This window comes from Penaeus chinensis, chromosome 5 (genome assembly GCF_019202785.1).
Source record: "Penaeus chinensis breed Huanghai No. 1 chromosome 5, ASM1920278v2, whole genome shotgun sequence".
Taxonomy (NCBI): domain Eukaryota; kingdom Metazoa; phylum Arthropoda; class Malacostraca; order Decapoda; family Penaeidae; genus Penaeus; species Penaeus chinensis.
The window spans coordinates 19,334,629-19,346,719 of record NC_061823.1 but is presented as its reverse complement, the minus strand read 5'-3'; the positions used below and the strand labels follow the sequence as shown (position 1 = coordinate 19,346,719).

Genomic DNA, 12,091 nt, shown 5'->3' with positions numbered 1-12,091 from the left:
CCCCCTCTCTCTTCTCCTTTTCCCCTCTCCCCTCTCTTTTTCCCCTTTTCCCCCTCTTCTTCTCCCCTCACTCTCCCCCTTCTCTCTCTTTTCCCCCCCCCTCTCTCTATAAGAGAGGGGGGGAGGGGAGAGAAGAGGAGAAGGGAGGGAGAGAGAGAGAGAGAGAGAGAGAGAGAGAGAGAGAGAGAGAGAGAGAGAGTGAGAGAGGGAGGGAGGGGGAGAGAGAGAGAGAGTGAGAGAGGAAGGGAGAGAGGGAGAGAGAGAGAGAGAGAGAGAGAGAGAGAGAGAGAGAGAGAGAGAGAGAGAGAGAGAGAGAGAGAGAGAGAGAGAGTGAGAGAGGAAGGGAGGGAGGGAGAGAGAGAGAGAGTGAGAGAGGGAGGGAGGGAGAGAGAGAGAGTAAGAGAGGGAGGGAGGGAGGGAGAGAGAGAGAGAGTAAAAGAGAGAGAGAGTAAGAGAGGGAGGGAGAGAGAGGGAGAGAGGGAGGAAAGAGAGAGAGATGTTCGGCGAGAGCGTCCCCGTGAAGGGTCTCGCGCTGTCACTCTCCTGCGGGTTATTCTAGAGGATGTGATGAGATAAACCTGTGGGGTTAAGTGAAGGGAACGTCATGTTGATGCCAGTTTGCTTCGAATATGTCATCCGTGGGTAATATCGGGAATGGTGATTGGATATGAAAAAGAATATAGGCCTAGACACATTCATCTGCGAAATCTGAAGTTTGTAATCATTATTATTGCAAGACGCACAAGGAGAGCGCCAGTAGTTTATTGGTTGTTCCATACAACCTGTGCCTTAATGATAAACGCCATATAATTAGAGGTATTTGATTTTATCTCGTTTTTAGCGAACGTGCTCAAACGCGCTACGTTATTCTTTGGTGAAATATAAAGTATTTGGTATCCTTCATACTTGTGGTATTTTCGACATTCCGTTCAAGGACTTTCGTAAATTTTACATAGACGGAACCGACGTAGCTTTGAAAAAAATGAACACAAACGTGATGTTAAGTACGTCAGAGATTTTAATGTTTATTCACGTGGTGAAGGCCATCAGCCTAACTGGAAAGACGCTAAATTGATAAATCGGCGAATTCCTACGAAAGAAAAAAATATCTCTGTTGATTAGAATATAGCCTAATTTCAACTAAAGTCCCGGTCAATGGAGCTCGGATGATCTTGCATCCTGGGACCTGATTCAGCTCTCTCAACACTATACAATCTTGTCAAAATTTTCGTTTTGTTTGTGTGTGTGTGTGTGTGTGTGTGTGTGTGTGTGTGTGTGTGTGTGTGTGTGTGTGTGTGTGTGTGTGTGTGTGTGTGTGTATGTGTGTATAGATATGTATATATTACATATATATGTTACATATAAATATTTCATATATGTATATGTACATATACATTTACATAAACACACACACATATGTGTAAATGTGTATATATATACATATATATATATACATGTATATATGTATATATACATGTATATATATGTATATATACATATATATACATATACATGTATATCATATATTTACATATATATATATATATATGCATATATACATATGTATATGTATATACATACACCCCATATATGTATATGTATGTGTCTGTATGTATATGTGTATATATACACATATATGTGTGTATACATATATATATACGTACACATATATGTTTGTATATATGTATATAGGTGTATATATATATATATATATATATATATATATATATATATATATGTATATATACGTACAAATATGTTTATATATATATACATACACATATGCATATGTTTGTGTGTGTGCGTGTGTTTATCTATATATGTGTATATATATATATATATATATATATATATATATGTATATATGTGTATATATATGTGTGTGTGTATATGTATATGTGTGTATATATCTGTATATATGTGTGAGTATATATTATATATATGTGTGTGTGTGTGTATTTGTATATATAATATATATATACATATATATATATATATATATATATATATATATGTGTGTGTGTGTGTGTGTGTGTGTGTGTGTGTGTGTGTGTGTGTGTAAATATGTATATATACGTATATATGTATATACATTTACGTATATATACGTATATATATATGTATATTTACCTATATATATATATATATATATATATATATATATATATATATATATATATATATGCATATATATATATACGTATATCCATAATAAATATGTGTATATATATATATATGTGTGTTTATGTATACGTATAATTGTGTGTGTCTGTGTATGTGTACATGTATGTGTATATATACCTATGCATATATATATATATATATATATATATATATATATATATATATATATATACATATATATATACATATATGCATATATATACATATATGCATATATATACATATATGCATATATATACATATATATGCATATGTATCTGAATATATCTGTATATATATACATGTACATACACATATTTACACACATATATTATATACACTCATTTACGTAGTAGTACATGCATGTATATTCACTCACTGTCAGTGGTACTCACTGCTGCCAGTTGTCATAAGATGGGCGCTGTTTTAGATTGCGCTGCGTAGCCTATTAGATTGTATTTGATGTCCCCAAAGATGCCCACAAACGACTTATTATTTATCCATGTGATCCTTGCCCGCAGTTGAATCATAACATGGAATTTAACTAATAAATATACTTGCCAATTGTTGATATGTTGTTTGATTGCCCATATTGCTCTTGTAATATCTGGCTTTTTGTCTAAAAAACGTCTATTTCGTGACAAACCGTAACGCTATGTGATGTAGCTCAAGACATTTATTATGAACGGTGGTTTTCTACTCGCCATGTCTGTATCTGTACAGATAATATCCAAGGTGAAATAGAAACGTGGCAGAAGAGAAGAATTTAATTGAAATCCGTCCAGTGTTTATGATTCAATGATAAACTGATACCACAGTCGGAATTGTTCAGGCGGTGAAGAGCGGACACTGTGTTTTGGCGAGAGGCTGGAGGGGGCGTGAAAATGATCAGCTACTCAGCTTTGTACCGGCCAAGGCCCAGAAGTCAAAGCAAAGTATTTTCTGCTCTTTGAGAATCTAGTTTGCCGTTAACAAATCCCCAAGGGACAGAGGAGAGAGAAAATAAGAGGCCATCGAGATAAAGAGGAAAACTGAAGGGCCATTGAGATCACTCTTGCGAAGAAAACTGACAGCTGTCGAAAGGAAGTAGTACGCTGAGAACTTGATGTTCTGAGACATGAAGGGTCAACCGCTAGATTTCGCTCTGCCCGGGACGCTTAAGTGCCTCTCGGAGCCTGTCGCTACCACCGAAAAAAGTTCGGAGGGCCCGAAGGCGCTGCATGCTGGAGCGGTACACGCTGGAGTAGATAGTAGCGATAACCACTGACTCGATGGTATCAAAGTTACAGGCAGTGTGAATTAGGGCTACAAGTTACGTTATAAGTTAAGATTCCGAACTGTAATTTGCTATAATGAATAGTGCGTGAGATATTGGAGGCGATGATGTAGGGCAGTGGTTCCCAATCCCAGGGTCGCGACCAAAATGTCTTTAAAAAATAAATAAGAAAACACTTTTCTTTCCTGTTTGAAATGTATTAAAATTCATGGAGTTAGTAATATAAATCTACATAAATAGAATAACGTAAGCTCATAAACATCTGCAAGTATAACTAACCTGAAAATGTTATGAAGTGATCTAAACATCGATTCCAAGATACAGACATTTGAATTCCCTTATTCACCCAAATTCCTGTAAAAGATGTGTTTTCCGGAATGTTTTAAACTGTCAAAGAATGTATGCGGGCTATTTCCACAGGAAGGTGCGTGACGTCTCGGTGTCATTTCAGCTCATACCTTTCCTAAAGTAACGTGCTGTAGAAAAGATGAGCATACTTCTGGTCTCTCATTTGACCTCCCGACGTCATGTTAGTGAATGCATTTCAAATTTAGTTATTCGTACGAGTTGATTATTAGCTAATGTTATGATTTGAAAAACAGTTAAAGGTACCAGTAATATTAATCCTCATTGTGGTTGTGTGAAACATGAGGTCTTTGAAGGTCCGAGGTCTATATATCTAACGCAAAAAAAATATTATTTCGATAAATACCTTGTGTCCTTTAAATATGTCTATGTCGGTGGATTTCGATTCGCCAACAGAGGATGGTCTCGTTCCTTTGCCCACACATTTTAGTTGCAAATCGTTCTTGACCCACAGTAGTTCCATCTCTTGTGTTCTTCAAGGTCTTTTTATTATTACTCTCCTCCTCGCCCTCATTATTATCACTCTCCTCCTCGCCCTCATTATTATCATTACCATTACTATGAAGATAATTTCACCATTACTATTATTGCTATCACAACTGTTATTATTGTCAGTGGTAAAGTAAAAGGATTTCTTTTGCGGAGAGGAATCGAGGCGCAAATGGCATATTATAGCATAATATTTGTAACAGTCCGAGAGTATTAGAGACCTCAAATGATTCCCTTGTAGTGGATATAGCATTCGTAGAGTACTGTTGTGCAAACATGAAGAAATGTTTTAGAAACGATTTATTTTATTTTGTAATATTGAAATTGCATGTTCTTAATTCCTTCTATTTATCTGCTGTTTCTTTTGGCCTCTCTGTCTCTCGATATATATATATATATATATATATATATATATATATATATATATATATATATATACATATACATATATTCATATATATATCAAGAATAAAAATAGGGTCAAAAGAGGTATTCGTCCTTCCGACATTAATAAAATTCCTCGGCAGGTGGCACCGTCACCATGACTAGCCTGACTTCAGATCATGTTCCCCCTATTCAATGTATGTGGTCTAATTCTCAAACTTCCTTCAGCATCTCTTCTGCACATTGTTGCGCGACTCTCCTAGACGGCAATCCATCATCACTTCGAAAGTTGTAGCATTATATTGTCTCCCAGGATACGGATCACAGCCATCCGTCTTGCTCACCGGCTGATTTACACCTACTGACACTTGCCAATGACACGGTCGCATTTTAGTCTTCCATGATTGACACTTCAAACGGTGAAAAGGAGGAATTTATCTAGAACTTTGGTTTTTGGATGAGTGTAAAGGCTGCGGCAAGTGTTGGCATGAAAACCTAAATGCTGGTATGCGTGGATGTCATACAGGCCGCAAGTGTTGGCGGAAAACAGCTGTTCCTGTCTGCCAGGTGTCGACGCCCGACCCACATGCAGCTGACCTTGTTTTGGTCTTCTTTTCCTTCTTGCTCTCCTCCGTCGCTTATCCTTTTGGTTATACATTTCCTGGACGATACATTGCTATTTTACAGGAAGGAATGAAGGTGAATAGACAAGAAGTGAAGACAAAAGGGGAGATGTAAAATATATGGACAAGAGGACTGAGCAAGCAGTCTAGCGACTTGTAGTAGTTACTGTATCAATTAAAAATACGTCTTATATCATACTCGCCTTTCAGGTAGCTGTCATTAACCAAAGTGTAGTATACTGTACGATAACATAATCAAAACCATGTGGTTGTTATAGTAAATAAAAGAGAAAAGGATTTATCAAAATGACCTGAATAGCTAATGTACAATTAGTCCCGTCAACTACAGGGTAGCAGCAGTTGGATAATCACCCCCACGTCGTCAGCGGACATGGGAATTCTGCACAGGTTTTAACGGGTATGACGGATAGCATATGTCGTACCCAAATGTGAATAAATTTTTAATGAGCTTGTTTGTTTCACTTTGTGATAATGCACTTTGTTTATAATGCATGGCTCTCTTAATCTATTGTTTGTTTTGGTGCTGCGAGCGACTCGTCTTTAACGTTTTTTAACACTAGTTTTTTCGCATTACAAAGTTAGGCGCAACCACGTAAAAGGGAACGGCAGCTTCCCCCCCCCCCCCCCCACACACACACACTATCTGCTCTCTCTGGATACGTCAGCACCTTGCAGGTTAGGTAAAAATAAATACAATGCAGTTGGTACTTGGTGGTGGTTTCCAGTCTTGTCTTTATAAAACTGTTTTGTAAGTAAACAACATATTTTAGCGGGTCACTCCAAACTGTTAGCAAGATGTCAGGTTTGCTAGCGATACCTCTATCAGTTGTCCTGGTTGTTGTGCACGATTCAAGGATGTCTTTGTGAGTGTCAAGTGAGGTGTCTACGTAAGTGGGACGTTTGGAGTCTGTGTGTGAGGTTTTGTTTTTGTTCACGTGCGACAAGGCACATTTGATATCGGTAAAAAAATATATTTTGAAGGAAACTAGTAGAATAAATGTCAATGTTGAACTTTGTATTTGACAGCCAAGAAAGGAGTGATATTTAATCCTGGAAATGAAGTACTTTTTCATAGTGGGTATTAAAATTGATAAATGATTGTGGATAAAATACAAAACTTTGTCATTATTCTTTATTAAATATTTCATAATTTAAAGTTAAAGCAAGAAATCAAAGCACGACTTCATAAGATATAATCATCCAGGTAGTGTTTAGAATATGAAAATAAACTTTAATAATGTTACATATAGATAGGTCTAGTAAACAAGTCGAACACCATATACGGCAGACCATTACTAGTACAAAATGCTTCAGAGCAGAATGAACCAAGCATCTTCTGACAGTATTTGATCAACTTATTTCTTTGTATAGAATTTTGGATTTCAAGAGTCAGCAAAATATGTGGTTCCTTTGAATCCTACCCACATATTTAACTTAAAGACATAATACCTTAGAATTTTAATGTTAGTAAATGTTACATCCTCATTGATACTTAGAGAATTAGTAAATTCATACGTCTTGCACTTCAAGTTCACCAATAATCATGTATACATTTCACTAAAATTGTGTGAAGTGGTCCAAGCAAAGAACTTTTTTCTTTCTTATATATCCAAATTTAAGTACAGTACCCTTTAGGCTTATTTCAAGACCTGGTTTTACACTTTTGGAAAATATAATATGAACTATGGCACATGATACAGCTGGAACATGGCACCAGAATACACATTATAAGGTATTTCATTTCTGCTCTGCTTTCATGAGTTCAGTTCATTCTAGTTTCTTATAAAAATTACCAGATATGTATCAAAGTTAGAAAAGCTATAATTTATCATAGGCAGGCGCCGACTCCAAAACAAGTCAGTCTTTTCGAGTTCCACAAACCAGCAGAATACTCTGTATGTTATCATTTATATGCAGAGGAGGCAAATTTATCATAGGTCTAAAAAGTTCTTAAAGCCATGCAATGTGTAACATTTCATTTACTTTTAAACTACACACAGCATTCCAAGCTTTTTATCAAGAGGCAAGTAAGAAAGCAAGATGTGTTCTGCAACCACCCCTGTTCATCAGCTCCACTTGAAATAGCATTTAACAGAGCATAACATTTCATTTGCATAAGGAACAACCACATGAGCAACTACAGACAATTTCTTATACTTCACATACTGTTATACCCAAATGAGTTATTGTAAATTCTGCAGCAGATCACACTAATTGTTGAATATACTTATCAGTTCCAAGAGCATTCTAGCCATTTTTTTAATAATTGACAATATTATAAAAACTTCATCTGTCAGAAACTTTTTGCTCCAATAAACACTTACCTCTCAGTTCTGTACTTTAACATATAAGAAACCTTTAAAAATACCAAGAATCCTAAAAGCAAAAAAAAAAAGTGTAAGGTTATAAATTAGTGACTGATGAAATCTAAAGATAATGATACACAGAAAACAAATTGCAAAACGACTGCTAAAAGCCTGAAAATAGTATTATTTGATGTACAAAGCTGGGGGGGGGGGGGGGTGTAAAAGAGTAGTCTTTCTAGTTGCCAACCAGCAAATATTTCACACACAATAATTGACACCGATGCACTTCTTGTAATGTATATTATTAACTCTCTACACAAAATATAGGGGAATATATTATGATATACAATGATATATGATGGTTCCTATCCTCCTAAAACACAAAGACACAGACCATAGACACAAAAAATAAAAATACATTCTGAGGTATATACCAAAGAATATCAAGCCGAGTATGATGTCCACACCTGAACAATATATTTTACCAAGCATGTCATCATGATCATTATTAAAACCTAGTAAGTAAAGTTATTATAAAACAAATATATTTCATTAATTGGAAAAATTCACATTCAGTACTGAGAATTCATTAAAGTTTCCTTTTCACTACTATACTTTCCTGTTGTGCTATACGACCTTTGATGTCTAAACACATTTTTCTTTTCTTTTGACCATTAACCATTCATTAGGGTTTGCATACTCAGCAAGTAAGGAAAGTTGCTTTTAAATATCTGCAGGCCTTACACTGCTCATATCTTGAGTCAATATGTTTACAGGAAGATGCACCTCGAATTTGACGAATAGTCTAAATATTTACCAGTTTTTCCTTAGATACATAAAGTAGCTCTTAATCAGTAGGTTATATTGTAATAAGTGTTTGTTACATCACTTCTTCTTTGAATACACTTTCTTTTTAATCTATTCTTGCAATAAAATTTTCCAGTAGCAAAAAAAACACTAAATCATAAATCTGCTCTTGGAGTGTCAGCCAGACAGCATCATATCACAAACAGTAAGATACACAAATAGCACCTCAAAAGGTGTGAGTTCAAGTATGTAAATATTATCCCCATCCTATGATCATACTAGTTGTGATACTATAAATCAAAATAGAAGAATTTTATTTTCATAGAGCTCTAAATAATGGGCAAAGGACGGCCTTATGTGACAGATGACCCTCTATTTATTATCATATGATATCACTATGCAGGATAAAAGGTTAATTACACCTGCACTACTTTGTGCATATACATGGTTTGAAATGTAATAGCTTGAACTTCAAAATGTACAATAGGATAAACCTATTTTGCTGGAAGCTTTTTCACAGAAGTGCCTCAATAGCAATTACAGTGCACAATCATTACTTGTATTTTCTCTATGAACATGCAATCCTGTTTTCAATTTCATGTCATCAGCACAGTAGGAACACATACACATATACAAGTAAAGAAATACATGCATGATATTACTGTCAAGCTTACGCTAAGACCAGAAAGGAGAAACAGGAAAATTTCAGTGAACACAATTTGTACCCCAGTATAAATTGACTCCTTCTTCTTCCATTGCCCCATAAATTTCCAGCATCTGAATATTATTATATACCCAAGATTTAATAAAACCACTATTACTAAAAATAATAACAATAACTGACCATAATACAGCAAATATATTGATGTGAACCAGTAACTTCTGTCACAGCTGTTCTTGGTGATCATATTGGTGATTATTCCCTATGTATGCTCAGCTGTTATTACATGTATAATAAGGACGATAATAAGACTCTGTGGTATTCTAGCAGTTTACAAAGTGCTTCTGTGTACAGGTATACATTCCCATAACCAAGCATGCAAAGTTCAGAAATATCTAAATCATGTGCCAAAAAGTAAAGCAAAACTGAGTTATAATGTATGGAATTATATTGGAATATTAAATCATAGATACTGAATATCAAGAACGACCGAGAAAAGAAATATATGTATATTCCTTTGTTTTAGTAAATGCTGTGTCCATTGTGCCATGAAGACAGTGGCATATATTTATCTTAATTTCCCCCCCCAAAAAAAAAATATGAATATTTAGTCTGTCTATTCTTTTAATAAATGACACTGTATACATCTGGGACCTTTTTATACAACTACTCCACATAACAACTGAAGCTACTAATTTCATTCAGATATTCCAAATAATACCAGAGCACACTTTCAGTTAAATTTTTGGTATCAATAATTTCTTTTCTCTACCAAGCTCTTAAGAAACCATCAAACTTCTCTGCAATCCCTAGAAGTGCCTTTGCAGATATATTGTATGTGTTGGCCAAGAAAGATTCTTTTAAGAGAACACACATGTTGCTTTGTTTCACATCTCATAATATTCTTTGTACAGCAAGGAAACCCTTAAAACCTAACCATGTAAAGTAACCTAATCTTCACAATTAACCCAATGTTGATGAGATGGCATGAATACATGACAGGCCCATGGTGTCTTTTTGTTTCTTTATTGCCTTTAAACACAGCTCCACAAGTGTTTAATTGCCAAGGAGGCAGTGATAAGTCCTATCTAGCTTACCTTTAACCCTTTTTCTTGATACCCCCCCCCCCCCCATCCCTAGCTCGTTGTCATGGTGTGTGTGTGGGGGGGGGGGGGGCTTTGGAGGTGGAGACTGAGGCCCAATGTAGGGATCCCCATTGCTTTGAACCTCAGCCCTCCCCTTCACTAATTTTGCAAGGTCTTTTCTTCTCCCTCTTTCCTTTTCCTTCTTTTCTTCATCCCCTTCAGTCCACTTATCCAAATTGTTGACTCATATTTACCCTTATCGCCACAATACTTGTACCAGACTTCAAAGATCATACAGCATTATGGTAATTTGTTTGTTTTGACCACTGACCATCCTAGGAATCCATAAATGTCTATTTACTGAAGCAAAAACTTTCTTACCTGTAGGCTTCGTCCCCAGGCCCCACCCTATCACTATTTTGAATACACCGCTAATGACCTTAGATGTTGATGCAGCACAAAATGCTCAATAAATAAATAAATAAATCATTTTTTCTTGATGGTGAGAAATATTCCTTAAATTTATTTTGCTGCTATTAGTATTAATAATAATATAATAATAACAATGTCAACATTAACAACAAAATTTGATATAACTAGTATTAGAAAAAAAAATCAAAAGAATGAGAAATTAGCAGAGAATTTAGTATCTAGGCACTTGGGTGCCCATCAATTTGCAACCAAAATTCACTAAAGAAAACGACAGTAGATCATAGGATTACAATGCACCACTGGGTTAAAATCTCTGTGGCTCTAAACCTGACTTCTATTGGTTTTAATGCTCTGAAAAACAAATAGTTCCACTGCAATGCTTGTTTCTATACTAATACAATATCAATATACTCAGGCAAAATCTTTTCAATATACATTCCCTTCCTAAATTCTTTTTTAAATATCAAAACTGTCAAACACAAGAAGTTCTTGGCAATTATTAGGTATGAAACAAGATCATAAGACAACTACTGCCAAAAAGGAAAGAAAACTTAAGCTGTGTGACTAAAAAAATTAACACTTTCCTGAAACGTCTACTTAAACTGAAAAACAAAACGTGGTCTCTTTTCAATCTGTGAATTTTGTTACTCTCATAATTGTCTTTTCTTCTGAATTATTTCTAAAACTTTGTTCCTGAGCCTCACTTTGCACCTACAATCTTTCTCATGTACACTGTAATCATTATCCACTTCATAGATAAACTTGAGCTTTGATTACCACTCTGAAAATTCTCTTTCATGAGTTTCTTATAGGTCTAGACATTTACATTACATATTTCATATTCAATCTCTTGTTGTCCAATGTAAATCCTCAATATTCAAATATTGTGGTTTATCTTCCGTTCACTTATTAGTAGCATCCACACTATCAAAGACTGGCATTTCAATGGATAGAATCACTTTTTTAGTAACAGACCCAATAATTCCCAGGTCAAGATCAATAAACCAGAAACTAAAATAAACCTGAAAGTAAGATGTGATAGATAGAGGTTATGTGAATAAAAGTGGCAAATTGCACACAAATCTCAGGCACAAAATCATAAGAAATCTTAATCATCGACCTATTGCATTAGCCCCTGAAGACAATCACTCAAAGATCAGCCATTCATATACAAAATTAGATTGTATGCCATTAAGATGCAAACTATAGAAAGTTAAGATATATTTTAGCAAAACACAATACACCCTTAAAAAAAAAAGAAAGGGGGGGGGGGGGTGTTAAACCAAAAGAATCAAATGAATTATATGGCAAGTTTCCTGAAATGAAGTCCTCTCACTGGTGTGCTATAATTTCAAGTAAGCTTTATGTCTCTCCTTATAATGTATGAAAAACAAAGTGTCTCGCCAATCAACCAAACTGTCACCACCACCATTACATAATTTTTTTTGTTTGTTTGTTTTGTGAATAATGAGTACTGT

The 12,091-nt window shown here is 35.2% G+C and overlaps 1 protein-coding gene across 2 annotated transcripts in view; it reads right to left on the bottom strand.

Annotated features, from left to right (window-relative positions):
- Positions 1-6,440: 6,440 nt before the first annotated feature.
- The window catches only part of LOC125025355 (ADP-ribosylation factor GTPase-activating protein 1-like), a 34,382-nt gene continuing 28,731 nt past the window's right edge, over positions 6,441-12,091 (bottom strand). For both annotated transcript variants that reach the window (XM_047613316.1, XM_047613317.1), the window contains one exon: positions 6,441-12,091. This exon is cut by the window's right edge and continues 1,138 nt beyond it. The gene's annotated coding sequence lies outside the window, so the exon portion shown is untranslated.